This window comes from Pteronotus mesoamericanus, unplaced genomic scaffold (assembly GCF_021234165.1).
Source record: "Pteronotus mesoamericanus isolate MK-2021 breed Mesoamerican mustached bat unplaced genomic scaffold, CSHL_Meso_final contig_101, whole genome shotgun sequence".
NCBI lineage: Eukaryota > Metazoa > Chordata > Mammalia > Chiroptera > Mormoopidae > Pteronotus > Pteronotus mesoamericanus.
The window spans coordinates 24774334-24797923 of record NW_026555001.1 but is presented as its reverse complement, the minus strand read 5'-3'; positions in this window follow the sequence as shown (position 1 = coordinate 24797923).

The following is a 23590-nucleotide window of genomic DNA, read 5'->3' as shown; positions in this document are numbered from 1 at the left end:
ACACATTCACAGAGCTCTTGCTCGTCATTTAAACGAAGCTCTTCACAGGCCCCTCTTTGCTCCTTCCCCTGGACATCCACTGCCCTCCACAGCCCCATGTGGCCGTTTCTCCTCCTTCTTCCTCCTCCTTTTAGCACCCAATACTTACGGGGGAACTGACTCATCACTTTATATGTTCCCTCCGCAAGTTTTACTGTAACATTACGTAGGCGCTATTATTGTGCATGTGTTCCAGGTGAGGAACATGACATTCAGAACATGTAGACGATTGGCCCGGAGCCCATACCCAGGCCCCGGGGCTTGCTCCCAGCCCGTGCTCACGGGCACGCGGCTCTGCTGGCGTCAGGGATTGTTTCTGTGGAGTATGTGCTCGGCTTTAAAATTCTGACACTTCTGCCCCTCCAAAAAGCACCAAATCATCTGCATAGCAGTTAAGACACTTGCTGTTTCTCTTTCTTGAGAGTCGCACGCAGCGAGCAGTGGTAGTATTGAGGGAAAGCAGGCACAGGGGTATTAGAAATGACCTATATGATTTCAACTGTCCCCTCCTACTTTTTATATCAATAATTGACATTTTCTCCAACTGCATAGGCCCCTTTAGTCTCCCATTCTATCAGGGCACTGCTATTAAATCTCTATTATAAAGAAAATCCACTGCTATTATTGCATGTTTTATCAGCCTAGAAAATCAGCAAAGTAAAGCGCAGTGCGCAGGAGGCCTGGGGTGTATGACGTGAAGTCAAGGTACAGTCCGCGGTTTTCTAAAAATGTGAGCCTGCCTTTGTTTTGCAGGGATTCTGTGGCACAGCACCACGCACTGGGTGGCTTAGCACAGCACAAACTTGCTCCCTCACAACTCTGAGGCTTCAAGCCCAAAATCAATGTGTGGGCAGGGCCACGCCCTCTCGTCTGACTTCTGGTCATTTTTGCTGGCAATTGCTGGCATTTCTTGCCTCGCAGCTGCATGGCTCCCTCTGTAGTCACGAGGGGTCACCTCTCTGTGTGGTTGTGTCCTCAGATGGTGTTCCTCTGTCCATGTGCATCTCTCCTCATGCAGAATTTTCCTGTTCTCATAAGAACCAGTCACCTTGGATGAAGGGCTCACCTTACTCCAGTGTGAACTCATCTTAATTTAGTGGACCTGCAAAAGCCCTCTTTTCAAATAATGCCACGTTCCCAGGGACTGGAGATTAGAGCTTCTACAGATCATTTTGGGGGCCACAATTCAACCACAATGCAGAGTTATAAAAAGAGGGGTTCAGGCCACGTGACCTCTAACTACCATCCTGATTCTAATATACCATGACCCTGAAACCTAGAAGACTGAGGCTATTTTTTATGGTCTGGAAAGTTTGCTTTAACTGAAAGGAAAGAAAAAAAATGCTACTGCGCACATGTGCATGCACCCCCTCGGTGCTCCCCGGATTGGGGGGGGGGCGTGTGAAGCATGCAGCGTGCTGGTGGGAGCAGAGAAGGTCTTTATGATTTATTAAGCCCCTGGTGGGCTGCCAGAGCGCACAGGCTGCCTCGTTCTGAGGTCACCTGCCAAACAGTTTACAGGAGCTTTGTTTGCACAAAGATTAATTTAGAGGTTAACCAGATGACTTTGCAAAAGCCCCTGAAGGTTTTTCATGAAAGCTCATAAAACCTATATGTGGGTGGTTGCTAATGTTAATGAATGTGTGTGTATGTGAGCATGCATGCACACACGTGTATAGTCCTGGCTCTGAAGTACAGATCAGCAGGGACCCCTTATTATTTAGGGGTGCAACCAGCTATTTGTTGAATGACAACTATGTGGTGTATTCAATACCAGGCCATAGATTATGAAAGCTTATTCTTGGTGTTACCAATAATTATAACCCAAAGAGAGACTGAAGCTTGCGTGTGCCCAGAAGCCAAAGAGACCCAGAGGTTTAAGAGGGGATTTTTACCTGGTTGTTATGCATTGCCCTTTGTTAGGAGAGGAACTCAGAAGACACTCAAGAGAGGAAGCAGAGCGAGCAGATGGGTGCACTTACTAGGACGAGGGGAGGCACTGATATTTGTAGTTTTTACGTGACATGTGGTTTGTATAGCTCACCTCATCTTAACCTATGGGTGATTTCTCTTATGGTCCCCAATTTACAGAAGAATAAGTCGAGGATTCTAAATTAAGTCATCTGCTTCTGATTACAGCCGTAGAAAATGTAGCAAAAATCTGGATTGAGATCTGCTAGACTCAAAATCCCAAGTCATTTTCTCTATGCCAGCACGTGAGTGTGTGTGTGAAGAGAAAAAGTATATTGATGCTCCAAAGAACGGCCACCTGGCAGGAACGCTGTTGGCACACCTGGAACTTTGTTTGTGCTTCACAGATTCTTTATCGCAGGTAGCTCCTTGTGATATGCTGGGTGTTTAAAAGCAGAAAGAAGTCTGATATCAATATAAGGTCTGCTTTAATCAGTTGACTGATTTAAATGGTAATCTCATCCAAAAACACTCTCTCTGAAAACACTCAAAATAATGTTTGGCCAACTATCTGGGCAGCCCACGGCCATGTCCAGTTGATGCATAAAATTAACCATCACTGCATTGGTGAACTCCTCCTTTTAAGACAAATGAAGTTCATTCAATTTTCCAAAATGAATAAAGCTTAACCCCATTTGGACCCAAAAGGAAGAGTAGGTACAACTTCAGAACTAAGAAAAAACGCTATTTCTGTAACGAAGCTCTTTCTCCCCTTCACATCTAATTAGAGTTCTCTGACATACTCTGTCTGCGCCTCCCCCCCTGCGTTTCCCACGCCTGTAGGGCGCTGAAAATGCCAGGGCACTCCTGTTTGCTGCGCCCCCCCGCAGGCGCAGGCACGCAGCGCGCTCTGCAGAAGGTGGCCTTTTGCGCCCGCGTTCTCCACCAGGCACAGATCCACCAGCTTCTAAAGGCCAGCATATGCCTTCCCTCCTCTGCAAGGCCGGCCCTGCTCCTGCTCTCGATCACAGCGCTGTTCCTACCGCTGGCAAACATCTGTGCTGACTCTTCTTCTGGCTGCTTGTCCAGACCCGCGGCCAGTCGTTCAGCAGCCGCTGATTTGGCCGGTCCAGCTCCTTCCGCAGGAATCTCGCAGCACTTTCTCACTTTGTTCCCAACACGTTCCCTTTGACTCACATCACAGCCCTTTGCTTCTACTCGGTTATTTTATATCGGCATCTGTCCCTGCTGATTTTGGCTTCCGCGGCCCCTTGAAGCCCCATTATTTTCTACATTACTGTGCTATTCTGGGTTTCTTTGAGCAGTAATACCCTCCGGAAAGGGACCGGCTCCCGTGAAGGGCCCTCTTCATCCCTGTATATGTGCGGTCATTCACAGAGGATCCGTCACTCTAGGCGCAGTCTGTGTAATTATTTCTCACCTTTTGGATCGTGAGCTCTTTCCATGTAGAAATTATATCTCATGCATCTCTGTACCTCTTGTGATTTCCTTATGCCTAGCATATTTACTATGCTTAATAAATGCGTGTGATGTGAATCAATAAATAAAATTAAATACATTTGTATCTTGAGTGTCCTCTTTGCTCCTCTGAGCTTCTAAATTCTTGCCACCCTTTAAGTGCTCATTCCAGTCTTCTCGAATTACCCCCGCTGAGGGCGATTTGTTCTTAACCAGCCTCCTGTTTCCCCTAGAAACCAGATACGATTCATTTGAACACATTTCTCTGCTCAGTTTGGAAGCTCCATGGGCGATCAATGTTTTGCTCTTTTTCCGTGTCTACGTAATACTGAAGAGACTGCATGTTTTCAATGATAACTCTGTGCTGAATAATGGGTTCTGGCCGGCTTTCTTTCATTCAGACTTTCTGCTGGATACAAAGCAGCCATGGCGATAACTGCCATCGGACCGTGTGTCGCAGTGGTGCCCGCCGCTGTGGAGCCTGTTCCTGGGCACTGCGGAGCATCGGGGAGGGCAGAGGTCAGAGCCACTCATCACCTGGCCCCCGGCGTCACGCGCATGCCTGCAACTAAGCAGTGCCTAGGTCCGTGCTGAGTAATAATTGATAGATTATGGCAGTCTTCAAACAGCCTCCTAATCACTTAGTGAGGGGTAAAGATAATTCATATTTATTGACCATCTCTCTTGTTGAACGCATCTTCCTTGGTATTTTATATTTATGATTTCCTTCAAGGCATCGTAGATATCAGTGGACCCTTCTTGGCTTCAGTTTTATCATCTATAAAATGGGTGCCATAGTAATAGTTACCTTGCAGAGTTGTTAGGATTGAGTTGATAAATACGAAGCCACTGAATTATAAACAGTGAAAGAATGAATATTATTATGTTAATTATATCTTGATAAACATGGTTTTAATTTTTTAAAAAGCCCCTGGACATGGTGAAAATATGCTTTCATATTTGAGGGAGGAAGGTTAACAAGATGGATGCACCTTCTTTACCCAGTTTCTTCACTGTGATAGATACGGTTCTACCCTTCAGTCAGGAGATGCAAATAGTTTTTCCTAAAGGTCAGTCCAATAGCAAAGAATGAAATACCTTAATATTATTTTTTTAATGGGATCAGTTCAGGTAGATAATCCTATAGTAAAGACTGCGTTTTTATTTTATTTTATTTTAATTAAAAACATTTTTTAAAATTTATTTTTAGGGAGATGGGGAAGGGAGAGAGAAAGAGAGAAGAGAAACATATGCTGTGAATAAAAGAAAAAAAACATCGATCGGTTGCCTCTCAAACATGCCCTGACTGGGGACCAAACCTGCAACCCAGCCATGTGTCCTGACCAGGAACTGAACTGGTGACCTTTTGCTTTGCGGGACGAAGCCCAGCCAAGTAAGCCACACCCGTCAGGGCAAGGCCCATGTATTTAAATCAGTATGTTTTCTTTTTTCCACACAAAAAAACAGAGTGCATTTTAAAAAAAATTGTATAAGGGTTGTTCTAATAAGAATTTTAAAATATTTTTGGAAATATACACACAAAATGCACATAGGTTAAGTGTAACACATTAGCCGAAAGTAAACACATTTAGACAAGTTCCACCCAGGTCTGGAAATAACACATTACCAGTTCCCCTGAGCTGCCCTTACGCCCTTCCCCAGCCAACAATGTCTGTAAGAGAACCGCTAGCCTGACTTCTACCAGCATGCAAGAGGTTTGCACAATTATGAATAAATCACATAATACAAAACTTTTGCCAATATATTATTTGGTTCAAAAACACATTTCTGAGACTGATCTACATTGTCACATATTTCAGTAGCTCATTCATTTTAATTGTCGCAGAGTATTTCATTAAGTTAGTTATTGATGTCTCATTTGTACAAGCAGACATACAAGCATCACCAAGTACTGGGGTAGTGTGTCTATTATAAAAGGGTATAATATAAAACAAAAGCAATATTTAAAAAAATATAGAGAGAAGATACAGAGAGAATTATTTAAAAACAAAATAAAACATCAATTTGCTCAGAGAGGTGAGAAATATATTGTAGCTATAAAGCAAGAACTAAATGAAATAGAAAGGACACCTCAACACTTAAAAAGATCATGGATTTTTAAAAAATTCAACTAAAATCTGGAAGATAAAGTATATCTCAAAAATTAGGAAAGAAAAAGATAAAGCAATGGAAATAGGAGCAAAAAGGTAAAAAAAAATGAGAGAGTGAATGTAGGAAGTTCCAGCACCTGAATTATCTGAGGGATAAAAAGACAAACCTTAGAAAAGAGATGGAAGAAATGACCAAAGAAATATTTCCCAGCAATTCCCCAAAAGGAAAACAACACTGTTGCACATTGAAATGGAGAGTCAGCACTTAAGCCCAATGTATGAATTTGGGACCATGTCTAGGGATGAAATTGAAAGTGCCCAAAAATAGGAGCAATGAGACAACCCTACAAACTTTCAGGAACCGGGGGGGGGGGGGGGGTAACCTGCGTCAAACAAAATAACAAGTATCAGAAATTGAAACCAGAAAATTATTTTATCTCCAATTTTTTTAACAAAACATCTTCGTACCTAAATTTCTATATCATAATTATTAATTAAATGTCAGAGTAGAATTAATGAACTTTTAGACACAAATGTATATGATATGTACTTTTTATAGAGAATCTCCCAGACCCTGTGTTTTACCTAAAGGAGAAATAAAACCAAAGAGAGGGAGATATGAGATCTAGGAAACAGGAAATTAAACAAACTAGAGAGGGAGGGAATCCATAACATAATGAGAGAAGAGAAATCTCAAGACAACAGTCAGTCCACACTACAGGAGTTCAAAATGCTTGGGGAAGATTTCCAGAGAGGTTATGTTACCGTTGCTAATTAACTAATTATTAATAAAGGAACGAGAATAAAGGGATTTAGACACGGAGCTTAATAAACTGGGGAGCGTGAGCCTGTTTGCTGAGCCAGGGAGCTGCTGCTTTATGCCCCAGGGGACCACAGCCTTGCTCTCCCACGGGGATTCACAATCCTTCCTTCCCTGTTCTGGTACCAAGTCGTTGGGGGCACATGGGGAGGTGCTGGACCATAGAGACCTGTGAGTCTAACTAGGGGGTGGACCTATTAAAAGCCCACAAAAACTAGGGAAGCTCATCGGCCCATTTGCCAATGCTTCTGGTCTTTCCCAAGCCCATGTTGGTATAATTCCAGGGGAAGAAAGAAGCTCTCTCTCTCTCTTGCCAAATGACCCGCACTCTCATGGGGTACTCGCCTGCTCTCTCCATGGCCATGTGGCCCTAGCAGCTGCGTGGCCCATGGTCATACGGGTTCTACGTGTGGGCTGTCGGTGGGAGTCTTAAGACGGCAGCCCAGCAATGGGTAGAGCTGGAAACACACACTGAGCCACCTGGATGTTGGACTGGACTGGACTTTGATGAGCAAAACCTCTGGGCAGTGCCCTTCATCACGGCCTGACTGAAGACAAGATCGGATCTCTTCCACGGGAAGATGGGTGGAGGTGGAACATTGAGAAGTCAGGAGGGGAACCCCTTTAATTTTACAACATCAATAAAGTTTACCGCAGAACCCCACCCTCCCGTGCGGGTCTCAAGAATCCTTTTCTTCACGACACTGCAAGAACTTCACTTCCACTGATAACAGTTACATTGAGAGGATATCTAATGTTTTTGGGTTCAGGTATATGAAATTGTGCAGACCTTGAGAAATGTTGAGGGTGAACTAGACATTAAAAATACAAAATAAGGTAAATAAAAGAGAAAATTATTCTCTCTGAAAAAGCATTCAAAATGTAACAAAATATTTCACAGGATATAAATAATCCAGTATACTCTGTGTAACATCCATGAACAGCATCTGCCTAGTCATAATAACTTACTGATCATTCACTCAACAAAAATTATAACATGATTGCATTAGAGAAATTGGAATTGGGTAACAGGATGTACACACATTATGTAGTGGAGTGGGAAGGAGAAAGACTAAATCACTATGATATATGAGTCAGTGTATAGATGTAGATGTAGAGTCTAGAAAATCAACACATTATAATGTAACTATTGGGATATGTGGCAAAAAACTGCAAAAAAATCAACTAAAAGTCGATAATGGTTGCCTCTGGGAAATGGGAATATGGTTTTTGCATGGCATGGCAGACTGCTGGATTTTTAAAAACAAGTTCCTCTAGAACTATTTAATTTGTTTTTCCCCTTTAAACTGCACGCTTCCATAATGTGAATAAAATTAAAAGGAAAATAAATGCTGTATACATTAATTTCGCATTTCAGTACAATACCACTACTTTTTATTGGCTCTACTTTGTAGGTATATATGAACGTAGAAATGTAGTTCATGACCACATTTCTGTGACTAACTGAAGTATTCTGTGTCTCTTGATCTCTATGAGCTTTGCAGTGAGAGTCGAGGAGAGTATTTTCCTCTTTTAGAGGCACCATGATGCTTGTATTGTTTATAGCAACTGTCCTGGAGTTTGGGCGGATCATGCAACAGGGCACCCTCTCTCTGTCAATGTCTGGTGAAGAGGTAGCGTCCATGAGCTGTTCTCCACCACGCATGGTGTCCCGGTTGTGAGCACGCCAGTTTCCATGCTCTGCCAAGGGCAGGGTTGACTCTGTAGCTCTAATAGAGACACCGAGGGCAGACGTGGGCACAGCACCCAATGTGTGGCCTTTTTGTTGCTGGAGCAAACTTTTTTGCCCACTAAAAACCATTAAAATGTAAACGTCTATATTTGAAAAGCAAGGCACAGTTTTCATTCTTCTTGGGCTACAAAGAGCACAGAGCTCCTTCAAATACAAAGAGAAAATTAAAGAGTTCTGGGGGAAAATTAGATATAACAAATGCAAAATGTGTTTACAATTTCATGTCCGGCAGTTTGCATGAAAGCAGATAATTCTCTCAATCATGTTTTCCTCTAAAAATGTTTTCTTATCTAGCACCAAGGGAGGGAAAAGATATTCATAGGAGGATAAATTTGGTAAAATGAGAGTCCATTGTAATATTTTTTGAGAAAAATATAAGTAAATAAATGTATGGTTATGACGTAGCTTTTGCTAAGCTGTAAAAAATGAAAAAAAAACAAAAAACAAAAAAATTGGTGCTGGAAGACCTTTGCATTAAGTGAGTGATTGGCAGGGCCGTTGATAGAGTTTTCAGTTGGGAGTAGAAAGGGTCAGTCAAGAGACACAGATTTCCCTTCGATTAAAGGCGAGGGCACATGCTGTTCTGAGAACAATAAGCCCATCCAGAGATGTAGAACAACCAGGAAAAAAAGTGCTCTGATTCCACTATTGGCACAGGGAAAATTGTTTCCTCTCATTAGGGAAATATTTCCTGCAATAAAAATGATGATACTGATTTTTTAGAAAATGGTGAACCGCTGCCTTCAAAATCAGAGGTTTGGTATTTTTATTGAATATATTTATTTTAATGAGAGATTATTGTTTGATATTTTTATCTTTTTACTGACAAGGGATGGAAACTAATGCTTATTAAAGATACAGATATACTCATATATGGTTATATGTGCATGTGCATTATATAAGATGAGATGGAAGAAAAGAAAGTTACACTCATTGAGAAGTTACTACGAATTTATTTTATTATTTCTTTCATTCCTTCTAAACCTCACAGTTATTGTTGGAGAGGGGTGTTGCGATTTTCATTTTATAAATGTAGATTTGAGGCATGAACAATGAAAAGACCTGCCTGCGGTCATGTGACCGTCATGCTATGGAGCCAGTACTAAGCCCGGGCACATCTGATTCCTAACCACAGCCTCTGTTGGATCCGCTGTCTCTTGTGATGGGACGGGGGAGACAGCCTGTGAAGTTCAGATACAGGTAGCTCTTGCCTTTTAAGGACTCATAGAGCTGAGCCAGCCACAAAACCACGTCTAATAGAGTGACCTACATTACAACTAAACCTGCCATTCTCTGTTGCAGAGCATGCATCAAAGAACCCATGGTCACCTCATCTTTTGAATTACCTGAGAGTGCACAGACCGCTAAGGTTAGCAGCGCAGCATGAGATGTGAAAGCCAGGTGAAATGTCATGTCATCGCTACATTTAACAAACATTCAACCCAACCGAGTGTCTGTGTCCCTATTCCAGGGACTGTACTAGGCACTTTCAGGTTGTTTTTATTTATAGTTTATAGAAATATTGTACCGACCACTGTGTTCAGCAGGGAGAAATATTTGCTATAATGGACACAGTGGGTTTGTGGGGCACCGTGTGGGGTTTTGGAATAGGAGAACTTGGATTTCAATTCTGGTTCTTTTATTTACGCTGTGGGGCCTTGGAGAAGTTCATTCTTTCAAGCAGAAGTTGGTGGACACTGAATGGGGCTGCAGAGAAGTTTCAGTAACCGTTTTCTGTAATGTCTTATTCATTTTTCTGGTCAATGGATGGGCATTAAACTCATAAAACGCATTCCCTATTTTTTGTAGATGCTTAATTCTATGTTTCCATTTTAACTCTTTGAAAAAAGTCAGTTAAAACAATATGCTTGTGATTTGTAGCCAATTTTAAAACATGATTGGTCCCATTTTCTTATGATTTCTCATTATTCTCTGATTTGGACACTTCCTGCTTTTTATTCATGCCCTTTCCCACACTCTCCGTTTTGTCGCTCACGTAGTCCGCATTTTAACACCAGGAAACGATTACTCCTTTTTGCTTACCTGTAGGTGGAAGTTGGTTTCTTATCTCTTAAAATGAGAAAAAGTAGCTAATGGGAAACAGGTTTCTAATTATTTTCCCTCCATTCAAGATATGTCAGCAAACTTTGAAAGAACTAACGAAGATAAATAAAGCCTCAATTAATCACAGAATGGCATCATGGAACAGCAAGATCTGTTTCCAGCTGGAGAGGATAGGCAGGAATTTATCTGAAAGTTTATAATTGGGGCAGGTTGCTATCTTTCCAACAGGACATTAGTGCTGTTTAATGAGATCATAGATCTATAAAAGAAACTGTTATAGATCAAGGAACTAACCCATTTATTATTGTGTTAAAGAATATATTAAAGCATTTAAAATTAAACACACATAGAGCCACTGAGGAATCCCAAACCATGTGCTGTGTGTTCCTCTTTTTTAATGGGTTCTCTCACTTTATCCTACAAATAACTGTTCTATTCTCCTTTGAAGTGTCAATATAAGGAATATAGAGTGCCTGATGTGATAAAAGATGGAATACAGCGATAGTGTAAGAAATACAAGAATGGGCTATGTTAGTGGCGAGGTAAACCCTTGAGTTTCCCATGCTCACAGGGGGAAACATTCCAGCTGGTTTTTTCCAGTGCCAGTTTGATCAATGCTGCTCAGATGGTGTGTGGATCACAAGGGGGATATAAAATGCATTAGTCAGCCCTGACCAGTGTGGTTCAGCTGGTTAAGCATCATCTTGCAAAGCGAAGTCACTGGTTTTGTCCTCGTCTGGCTGTAAGTGAGAGACAACCAGTCGATGTTTCTCACATTGATGTATTAGTCAGGGTTCTTCAGAGAACCAATAGGATTTGTATGGTCGGGGTGCAGGGGGCAGGGAGAGAGAGAGAGAGAGAGAGAGAAAGAGATTTGTTATAGGATTGGTTCCCACAGTTATGGAGTCTGAGGAGTCCCACAATCTACTGTCTAAGATATAGACCCAACCTGGGAGGGCTGGTGATTTAATGAGCTCTGAGCCTGAAGACCTGGGAACTGGGGAGCTGATGGCATGTTTCAGCCTGTGTCCTAAGGCTGGAGAACCAGGAGCACCAGTGTCCAAGGGAAGGAGAAGATAGCTGCCCCTTCTCGAGCAGAGAGTGAATTTGCCCTTCTTACATGCTCTGTGTTATTCAGGGGCTCAACAGATTGAATCATGCTCACCCACACAAGTTTAGATGCTAATCTCTTCTGGAAACATCCTCCCAGGCAGACCCAGAATTAACATTTTACCAGCTCTTTGGGTATCCCTTAGCCCCATCAAGTTGACACATAAAATTAACAACCATACAAGGGAAAGAAGTAGTCTGGAGTCCCAGAATCCTAACGGTTAAGGGTTAGTGACCAACTGCTAAGGAATTCACGAGGAAGAAAGCAGTCCGCTTTCTCCCAGCCCTTTCCTCCCATCTACATCTAGGAGTGAAGTTTCTCTAATACTTGTCTCAGGTTCAAAGTAAAAATATTCTTTGGTAAAAACCCTATCAATATCTTTATGCCTTTTTGACATAGGAAGATGGAGAAACACAAAGTTAAAAGAAAAATCGTTAAAGCTTGCTGACTGATTGCAAAATTAAAGCATCGGGCCTGTGATCTTTCTCCTTTTAAGAGAGTATATTTCTGAGAAATAAGGTGAGTTACCCAGTCTAATCTCATGTAAACATGACAATGTTGTAATCTCCTAGACAAGTTGAAATTGGGCCTGTGTGAAAGAGCTAGGTGAATATTTCCAGCTTTAATTAGATTTGTAAGTCTAAACACAGGGGTAAATAGAGTAAGAAGTGACAATTTGGAGTCATACAACTGTCCAGAAAGTATCCATCCATGTACTATGAAAAAATAGAGATATTTATTGAAGAAGACACAAGATACAAGAAACATCGTACATAGGACAGTGATACCTCAGTTCCCTTCAAAGTAGGCACCTTGGGACTTCACACAGTTCTCCCAGCATCTCTTCCACTGTTCAAAACAGTCTGCGATATCCTTTGTTGGAATCATTATCAGCTGCCCCATTGTATTTTCCTGAATCTCATCAACAGTCTGAAATCTTTTCCCTTTCAAAGGTTATTTTTAGTTTTGGGAAAAGCCAGAAGTCACAGGGTACCAAATCTGGGCTATAGGAGGGGCGAGTCATCTCAGTGATTTGAGGTTTCTCCAAAAATCTCTGCACGAGACGTGATGCATGAGCGGGCACGTTGTTGTGATAGAGCTGCCAATCACCAGTTGCCCATAGCTGTGGTTGTTTTCATTTTATTGCATCTCTCAAACTATGAAGAACAGTGAGGTAGTACTGTTCATTAACTGTTTGGCCTGGAGGGGCATACTTGTGATGGGCAACACCTTCCCAATCAAAAATCACAGTTAACATGGTCTTGATCTTGCTGCTACTTTGCTGCACGTTCTTCTGGTGTGGAGAACCTGATGACTTCCATTGGGACGACTGGGCCTTCATTTCCAGATGATAGCTGTAGACTCACCATTCACCTCCGGTTACGATCTTCTTGAGGAAGTTCATTGGTAGTGGTTTGAATCAAGTCATTAGCAACTACAGCAAAATGTTCCTTCTGCTCTGGTAGCAGAAGCCATACAATGAATTTTGCCACAACACATTTCATGCCAAGATCCTACATCAAAATCTTATACACAGTAGTTTTTGGCATCCCCAGGTCAGCTTCTAGTTCTTGCAGTGTCAGTCACTGATTTTTGTTGATTGCAGCCTGTACACATTCAATACTCTCAGGTGTTCTGCTTGTAGCTGGCCTTCCAGAACATGGATCACTTTTAACAGATTCTCTACCATCTTTGAAGCCTTTGTGCCACAATTTTATTTGTGTTGCACTCATTGTATCATCCCTGAAAGCCTTCTTAAACATCTGAATATTTTCTGCAGAGGAATGTTCAAGCTTAATGCAAAATTCAATGCAGATTTTTTGGTCAACTCAATTATTTTTAATGTGATGGCCACACAGCACACATGCTCACTCAATGGTGTCTACTCCCCCCACTGACTAGAACAGTGAAGTCATCATTGTTCATGTATGTGCATTCCAGTTCATTCTCCTTGGCTGCCAGGTTACATCAATGTTGCAAAAACCATTCTCATTATATTAATAATGGCTGGACTTTTTCCAGACAGACCTTGTATATATGTCAGGTGGAACACTGTGATTGGATATAACTGACTTATGAGAGGAGTAATGTACTAAGGGTAGAGAGTTATTAAAAGGAAGAGCAGAAAAAGAGATGTTTGTGAAGGTCAAAGAAGAGGAAAGTAGATGTTGACATTAGCACTAGGGAGAGTTTCAAAAAAGGGGAAGAAGAGATCATTGTTGACAAATGCAACAGATAAACTTGAAAGGGAATAAAAAGATTTCATGTGATTTATCAAGTAGTCTATTAACAGTAATTTTTATCAAGAAATTCTCAGTTGAATTTGAGGTCTAGAATCTGATTACCATAGTTTCAGGAGGAAGTGAGAATGTGCAGACATTACAGTTAATTTGGGAGAATTCTATTAATAGCAGAGAGTTGAAGTTATGGGAGGCAGACAGTATAATTGACCATAACCAAAAGCTGATGGATGTTTGTCTTCAACCAGAGGCTAAGAGCTATTAACAGCAGAGATTTGAAGTTACGGAGGCAGACGGCATAATTGACCATAACCAAAAGCTTATGGGCATTTGTCTTCAGCCAATCAGCACACCTATGAGCACCCTGTATGGGCTGGGTTAGCATTGTGATAATACGAATCCAATGAAGCTGCTTTTCTTTCCATTCACCCTGATGTTTCCCACTGGCGATTTTGAGCTGTCCCTCTGTTTAAAGCCTTTGTGTTCCTCACTGAGAGTGGTATCTCCTCATAAAAACTTTTTAAAAAAGCATTGAGTAATTAAGGGGAAGTAGAAACCTTGCAAATCCATAACCTACAATCTTTTTCTTTAATCTTTAAAAATTTTCTGTTACATTTACTTTATACCCATGGCAAGAAAGTGAATCGAAAGCCATGAATATCAGTAGCCTGAGGCAGAATAATAAATATTATTCCTTTCAGTTACATTTTTTTCCCCAATTTTATTACCAATTTTTTTTTCCTCCACTGGCTTCTTGCTCTTAGAGGAACCTCCATTTCATTCAATCCTTGTTCTGTTTCTATGTGTTATTTTGTAATGCTATTATGAGACACAGTTTTAAGTGTTTATTAAAGATTTAAAAACACAGGTTGGTGTAATTGAAAAATGTTGGCATTTCCCTATAAAATTAGTAAACTCCTTTTAATGATTTATGTTCTAAAATTGCCTTGGGAGTGGGAGGAGAAAACATTCCTATTTTCCTTGCACTGTTATAATTTAAAATCAGCCCAGTGTTTGTGTGATCAAATTTGTAATAATCTGTCACTATTGGCAGAAAAGAAAATTAAAGAGACCAATTTATTACAAACGAACAAAAAATGAGATTTCTCCTTGTTTCATAAATAGAAAGTTCTAGAGTAGTTTTAATACAATATTTCTATTTCTGCTGCAATGACAGGAACAGACTACAGGGAGGAACTCTATCTCTTCGCAACATCAGTAATGAAAATTCAATTCCTCAGAATCGGATGCTTTATGCACTCCCTAATTCACTGTGCTGTGCTTTGTGGGTATGACTTTTGTTAAAATCTTCCACTGAATGAATGATCCTTTGCTCCCTGTTTTTCTGCAGGTCACTGAATATGCACCTTTTCATGTTTTAGCCCAAGAGAAGGTCAGGGATGAGAGAACATTACCCCATCTCATGAATTTATGGACATCATGCTCCATACAAAAACTAAGCCTGCAGTTAAGGCTTTCAATAGAAAATTTCAGGAAACCTCTCTATGTTACCAAGAATGAAGTGTTAAAGAGGGTAGAAAATAAAGATTTGGCCTACTTGTCTGGCTCTAGTGGTAATTAACTGCTTACTTACACCAATATATTCAGTGCTTGAGATAATTAGAAAGATAGAGAGCCCTTTGGTCTGCTCTCTCTCTCTAAATATTCCTCTGTTGAAGCTGCAGGACATATATCACTGTGTCTGTTTCTTTCAGCCCAAATTTAAATTCAGAGAAATATGTTCATGAACATAGGTTGAAGGACAGGTAAATTAGGGTCTAATTCAGCCTTAAAAAATATTTCCCTCTGCATAATAGGTCTTTCCTGGGTATACCAAAAGCTTATTTATGGATTCCGGTGTCAAAGGTCATACTTATCATTTTTTTAAAACATAGTGGGCCTCTGGTTTAATAATGGTATATAGCAAGGACTCATGGACAAAACCAAAGGGGAAGAGCTGAGGGAGGGAAGGTGGGAGGGGGCAAGGGAAAGAGGTGGGGGGAAGGCAGAGACAAATGTATTTTAAAAGTAAATAAATTAATTAAAAAAAAAAGACCTACAATATTTCAAACACTCAATATTAATAAAAGATTAAATGGTATATACCCTAAAAAAAAAAATGGTAATTCTTGTCAAAGTAAACTATTGTTTAAAGAAAATTCTAATCAAAATCCCAACAAGGTATTTTCACAGGATGTGTCAACAGATTCTAAAATATGTGGATGTGTAAGCACTCAGGATGAATCAATGTTGTTAGAAAGAAAATAATAAGAGAGAATTCTTTCTATTATAAAGAGTTTTATGAAGCAATTGTAATTAGAGTAATGTAGCAGAGAATAGACATATAGAGAGTCCAGTGGAACACAATGAAGATCCCCGAAACAGACCCACTGACAAATGGTCATTTAACATACAACATACGATATATGTCAAATATGGAATCACGAGCCACAGGGAAGAATACAGGATACTTAATAAATGAGTATTACAGTAGGCTAAATCTCAACCTTAGGTCACAGTCTAAAATACATTTCAAGGGCAATTAAAATTCTAAATATGAAAAAGCCAATCTTTAAAATTTTATAGGAAAAAATATAAGATCTTTTCCTCTACATAGGGCAAAAAAGAGTAAGTAACACATTATTTTATCTTAAAAAGCAACTGGCTTACTTGCATAAGATAGTTGCAAACATGCCCCTCTCAACAAAGTAATATTTTAACTAAAGCAAGAATTTCCTAAAATGAATGAAAAAATACAAATCTTTAAATATTCTGAAATCAAAATAGGAGACCTGAATGGCCAAGAAACAAGTGAAATTCTACTCAACTTCCTAAAAAACAGAGAAAAATAAATTAAAAATACAGGAGGTTATAATTTTATACCCATCACTTTGCTGCAATGGAAAAAGTCTGCTATAGAGATGAGGAAAACTCCCAACTAAAGGCCATGTTGTTTGGAAAGTAATTTTGTGTAACTGCTTTTGGAAATAATTTCCCAACACCTAGTAAAGATGATTACATGCATACATTACCAGTTGATGTTTTACTTCTGGATAATTAATTAATTAAACATGTATTTATTAAATTTTAGCAAGGTAGAGAACACTTTCATTTGTCCTAGGGCTGTAGTGATTAATAAGATGGAAGGAATTATTCTATGCAGAAGAAGAATCTTACATTTTAATGGGAGAAGGCAAAAAAAAATGAGAACAAATAAATCAACATACACTATAATAGCAAATTGTAATAAGTATTCCTTCGAAATGTCATAACTGAGAAAAGGAAATAAAGCATGAGGGGTGTGCTGTTTTAATTTGGGTTGGTTCAGAAAGGCTTCACTAAGCAACATTCACAGAATGACATTCTAGCAGAGACCTGAAGGGAATGATGGAGGAACAAGGTCAAACACCTGCTCATTATAGTATTAGAAACAAAAAAAATTTAACAAAATAGTAAAGAAATAAGACTGTGTGTTATCAATTTCCCTAACTACTATAAGTTAAAATTAGAGCAACTTTCCTATCTATGGTATATAGATATTTAATAATAATGTCTCACATTCAAAGTCAACCCCAGTTTTTAAACAATCCTTCAGAAGCCCTGGCCTGGTTGCTTAGTTGGTTAGACCATCATCCTGATACACCAAGGTTGTGGGTTTGATCCCCAGTCAGAACACATACAAGAATCAACCAATTAATGTACAGATAAATGGAACAACAAATCTCTCTCTCTCTCTCTTCTCTCTTTCTTTCTGCTTCTCTCCCTTCCTTTCTCTAAAATCAATTTTAAAAATCCTCAGGAACACATTTGGTGTATATTATAAATTTATAAATAAATATTTATTGACTAGCAATAATATGAGTTATTTTTAGGGTGTCTGTAGAGATTGAAGATAATGTAAGGCCACAAACCCAAGTCCTGAACGAACTTAAACATTATGTGGGAAAAATCAGATACGTGAATATGGAAATTTAATTAGCACTTTAATCATTAAAGACATGTATTAATCAGAGAGAGAAACTATAAAGAAAAGCATGATTGCTTGCTAAAAAAGTGATTTCCAAATTCAGAGGCATGTTGCTCATCCCACCAAAGAGCCAAGTGTCATTCTTTGGTCAAGTTGTTTCAAACTCTGGAAAGGTGATTATCTGCTGACCAAAGAACTGTGTTCCATGCCCTGGCTGGTGTGGCTCAGTGGACTGAGTGCCGGCCTGTGAACTAAAGGGTCACAGGTTCAATTCCCAGCCAGGGCACATGCCTCGCTTGTGAGCCAGGTCCCCAGTAGGGAGCGCTCCAAAGGCAACCTGACATTGATGTTCCTCTCTCTCTCTCCCCCTCCTTCCCCTCTCTAAAAATAAAATAAATAAAATCTTTAAAAACAAAACTTTCTCCAGTCAAGGACCGGCACAGCAGAAGACAGTCCGAAATAGTTCGGCATTTGTGGTGAAGTGCAAAGGATTTGGGATGATGCGAAAAGTCAGCTTTTAACTTAAGTTTTTCTCTCTTCAATATACATGAAAGTTAAGCAGAAACCTTTTGCATCCTTAGAAGAAAACATTCAGTACTGAAATTAATTGGTTGGCTAACTTAGGTGCATACATTTTCATTTTCTAAAGTTTGAAAATGGTTTTGAGTTTATACCAGCAAGAGTTGAGATTTTGTTTTCTATTTAAGTACTTTTTTTCATTCATTTTTCCATTTCATAATTCATATAGCTATTCATTTAATGCAGAGTTAGTGGTCTATGCTCTTATTTGTCATTGTGTACAGAGCCTAAGCGGAGAGAAAAACACACCTCACCCTCTTCCTTCGGAAACTTAGATGAAGTAACAAACAGAAGTATGTCAGCTCATTGCAATCAAAACAATTATTTTTTAAAGAAAGTACAGAAATTAGGCACAAATTATTGAGAAATATTTAGGGCTTATGGAGAGAATGGTTTTCTCATAGCTAACAGAATTGAGGAAGGCTTTAAAAAGCTATAGTATTTGGTAACTGCAAGCTGAACAAAATCTCCAAATATAATTAGAGTGTCAGACTCCTGGCCAGAGGAAGCAATGTCAGTGAGGATCTGGAAACTTCAAATTCCCAGCGGCAGGCAGAGTGGGGAGCTCTCCACTGAGCTGGGGCTCTGCTTGTCTGTCCCTCATTCTCCGTATGGCTTCGTCCCGTGCCCCGTACTTGTACAAATGACAGTGGATAGGCTCTGGCCATTATCGGCTTTTTTGGTTTCTCTTTTTTTTCATTTGCATAGGTGCATTTTAGAAAATATCTCTTTAAGAACACAATTCAAACAAAATCTGTTTTCTGTATGTGTAAAGGACCAGAAAGCCTTGGTGTCAACCAATTCTATGAGGCTCTGAGGGAAGTTGCCATCTGTTATATGGGCCTGGGAAACGGCTGTGGGACTCCTAATTCTGGAAGCCCTTTGCCCTGGTCTATGGCTATTTATTCTGTGAGCACCACAGAGAACGATTTCAGGCTAATTGGTCCAGTGGATTGAGACCACAAGTTATAGACTCAGCTGTTTAGATACTGGAAGAGGACAAGGCAAAATGTTGGTCATGGAAAAAGAAGGCTCATCTCTCTCTCTTTTTGGCAAAGGAGGTCCTTAGTGGCTTAACTAGTCCATAATAACAGGATGTTGCCATGACATCCAGCACCTTGTTCCAAAGCATCCAAGCTGCCCCCACATATGGCCCAGCAAAACGCTAGTGAGTCTCTTTTCTTAAGGTAGACATTAACTAACCCATGTCATGCATTGAAGCATATAAAGAGGTTCTCAATACATAAACCTGTTTAATTCTTACACAAACACATCAGGTGGAAAGAAATCTTCTTAGTCAAAAGTCCGGAATATATGTTTTGTTTCACTGCGTAAACTTAGGAAACCCTTAACAGCATTTTCTTCATGGTTAAACAGGAATACCAACCTAAATAATTCCCTCAAGACTGCTTACAGAATCACCTGAGACAATACATTTCAAAATGCCTCATAAAATGTTATTTATTTTTAAAGGTCCATTGAAATGGTGTGGTAAACGTGGCTAGTGCCCTCCATATTCATCCAGTTCATTTCTTTCCTTCTAGTGTGGGATGCCCTACCTCAAAGTCCTTGCAGCGAGGCAGTGCCATGGGACCAGTGCCGGCCAAGGACATGGGAGCAGAAGGGACATTATTGATGTCTCTCTTACTTCTGCAGTGAATGCATTTCAAGTACAAAGTATGCACTCCTTTCAGGGTGCTGTATGATGACTGTCACTGAGAGAAACAGTCCTACTGGACCACAAACGAAGGTGAGCATGGTAGTTCAGGAAGAGATCATGACAGAGCTCAGGCTGGAACTGCAGATTAGAGGCCTTCGCATGTTTCAAGTGATAATTATGCTTATAGTAATAAGTAATTTTTATCAAACATTTAGTATGACTTATTTATCTTATCCTTCCATTACTATTTCATATTATGGTGAAGAAATTGAGATCTAAAATAATGTTGTGACTTGCTCCAAATCTTATCCTACTGGAAGATGACTATTAGTTAGGGTTCTCCGGAGAGACAGAACCAATAAGATACATATAGCTGTGTAAGAGGGAACTTATAATAGCAATTGGCTCATCAGTTAGGGAGACTGAGAAGTCCTAAGATCTGCTGTCTACAAGTTGGAGAACCAGAGAAGCTGGTGGTGTGATTCAGTCTAAATCTGAAGGCCTGAGGAGTGTGTGTGCATGTGGAGGGGGTAGAGAGCCACTAGCCTAAGTCCCGGAGTCTGAAGGCCCAGAACCAGAAGCTCCCGCATCTGAGGGGAGGAGAAGACCCGTGTCCCAGCTCAAGAACCGAGAGCAAGAATTTGCCCTCTCTCTCCTTCTGTCCTTTGCTTTAGTCAGGTCCCCCAACGAATTGCATGATGCCTGCTCACCTCGATGGGGACTCATCTTGTCTATTTGGTCTATTGATTCAGATGCTCATCTCTTCCAGTAACACCCTCATAGACACACCCAGAATTAATGTCCAGCCACCTGGGTGTCCCTTAGCCCAGTCACATTGACACAAAGTTTTCATCACAACAACTAAGGTCGTGCTTGAATGCAGGTTGTTGGCCCCCATGTCTGTCAATGCTTTGTTTGTGTATTTGACAAATGCCTACATAATGCCTCTGGTAGCCAGAGATGGACCCTCTTCCCAAATAACAACTCTGGAGGTGAAAGCCTGACCCCCTAATGATACATTGGCATGTCTTCTTTCTCAAATTCAGGGGAATGTATATGAGTATGTCTGTGTTTAAACTCTCGTTCTCACTAGTATTAGAAAAGCAGGTGATATGTATGGTGTGATAATGAGGAATAAGGAAAAGAGCTTCTGTGAGGCATAATCCACATATTAACTTGTTCTTGCTGCACTGAGACCTCTGAGAGAGGAATTAGTTACTCTTTAAAACTCAATACACTTAGAGAAATAAAAATCTTACCCAAGTCTACCCTTGGGAGTTTGGAGGAGAATTCAAGTTTAATAAGGGACAGTGGCCAATTTATTTCTTCATATAAAACTAAGTTGATGCTATGGAGGAGAGACCATTGGTAGAAATTCATGATTCTCCACATGGGAGGTTCCACACCAATATTTCTTATGACAACTACACCCCTGCATTACTAGAGACATACTAGCACAGTGGGGAGAGACAAATGATATAACACTGTAATTTTTGGATAGGCTAGACTCTTTGTTCTGGTGAGCTGAACTGCAATGCAAAAAAGTTGCAAGGACTCATTTTGTTTCTTTGGCTAATAATGACAGTAAAATTAGGTCTTCTTGTCTCCTTTTTTAAATTTCCCATTGGCTAATAATCATCCAACATGCATATGAATGTGACGCAACTCAAGAGTTTGCTAAAAACATGCATGGCTCAATTCATCCCTTCAGACTCTGAGATGAGACCAAGAAACTCAATACACACTCTGGGAAGGAATTGTTATGATAGTAATCATAGTAACTAATGTTTATTGAGCACTCACTATAAGTGCACCTTCTTAACTAATTGCTAAAACACAACTAAATAGGTATTATTAACGCAATCATTAATGCTATCTTATAGATGAACCAACTAGAGGTTCCATAGCTATGGAACCAACTTAATAATCACTGCAATTGATAAAACTTTCAGTATTCATTAGGAAACACCATCTTAGACTTTCTCCTGCCAAGGGGACCTCCCAGAGTTGAGATCACTCCCGGATGGTCTTCAGGAATAAAGGACAGAGGGAAACTAAGCAAACAAAAATTCAAAGAGGCAAATAAAACTGAGCAGTAAAAAAGCTGGTCTCTTCTGGGGTTTTTTTCTTTTAAATTACTTAGCAGCCTGGAGTAGACCCACTTTTACTGATGTCTGGCTATTGAATTTGATATGGCCTCAGCGGATTGGTTCGCTGTCTTTTTTTTTTTTTTTTTTTGAGGAGGGACAAATTATACTGATATATAATTTCTAAGACATGTTTTGTCGTAGGTAATCCTAGTTTAATTCTTCATTTCATAGATGAAGAAATACATACCAAGAAAAACAAAGTGACTTTTGTCAGAATATGTAATTCGTCATCCACAGAACAGCAACAGGACTTGGGCTTCCTCGTTCTCCGCGGAGCGTGCTGTTCTTTTGTTCTCCTTCTCAGACTCAGGCCACGTCTGCATTCTTGCGCCACATGTTTAGAAGGTTTTAAAATTCTAACCCAGAATTCATGTAAGTGAAAAAAGAAGGTAGCAGTAGATTACACTTATTAACAAAGGAAACAAATAATTCTACCAGATACAGATTTTTATGTGCAAACTCTCTAATGCTGTATAAATTGCTTCAGTAAGTGCTCTGGTTTTTCTGCAAGAGAGAAACATTGGATTGTAACTGTGATTGGAATACCTAGAAATTTTCAGTTTCCAAATATGTTTCTTCCTGTAGTTTTGGATTTTTAAATTAAACTTATTGGGGTAACATTGATTAATAAGATCATGTAGACTTCAAGTGTGCACCGTATGATACATGATCTGTATATATAATCTTGTGTGCACACCACCCAAAGTCAAATCATCTTCTGTTTCAGGTTTCAGTTATTAGAATTACTAGCATTATTGGGGTTGTAGAAGCATTTTGCTCAGATGTTTCTACATTTTTTTCTTTAATGTTCAAATTAATGAAATCAAAAGGGTAGCAAAATTGAACATTCACAGAAGATTTCAGAGCTGAACTTCAAAGCTGGGTTCAAAGAAAATCATGGGAATTTACCTGACAAAATTCAATTCTTAATCCTATGGAAAATGTTTATTCTATTTTTACTTATGATTCACCCAGAAAAAAATATATACAGAGTAATTTTCCTCAAAGGCCTTATTTATAACAAATGTATCAGCATAAATGAGGTTGGATTTCCATATTTTCCTACTTTCCTGTGATAGTCTTTGCCATTCTTTCATTTATAGAAGACAAATTTTAAGTTAAACCCTCAGGACAAAAATATTTGGCAGAGATTTAGGACAATTATAAGTATTTATTCTAAGTTAAAATAATTCAACACCATTTTCCCTTTAGCTTGTCTTGATAGCATTTCTAATTGGAAAAAGGAAAAGAAAAAGCAATTTCAGGATATTGTCCATTTTCCTAGCCACTGTGTGTGTATGCGTGTGTGTGTGTGTGTGTGTGCATGTGCGTGTGTGTGTGTGTTTTCTACCTTCTCTCTACCAGTATCCTTATCAGGTATATAATTCACAACTAAGAAATATTATCAATCTCTAGTTATCGAGGGAAACTACTAAATTTGAAACAAAAACTTATCATTCTCTAGGATACGTGAAGGGACAAAAGATCGTTTTTAAAAGCATGTATTGTATACCATGAACTCACAGGGTGAGTCCTCATGTTTACCTACTCTTATTAAGCATATTGTTACATAGAATGCATTTTGTAATACCAAGGAATTAAAGTTTAAAGATAATTACATGTTGCAGTGTTGAAAACAGGTTGTGAGATTTATAATTTTAACAAAAAACATAACACCTCAAAATATATTCTCCTAGCATTGGGAT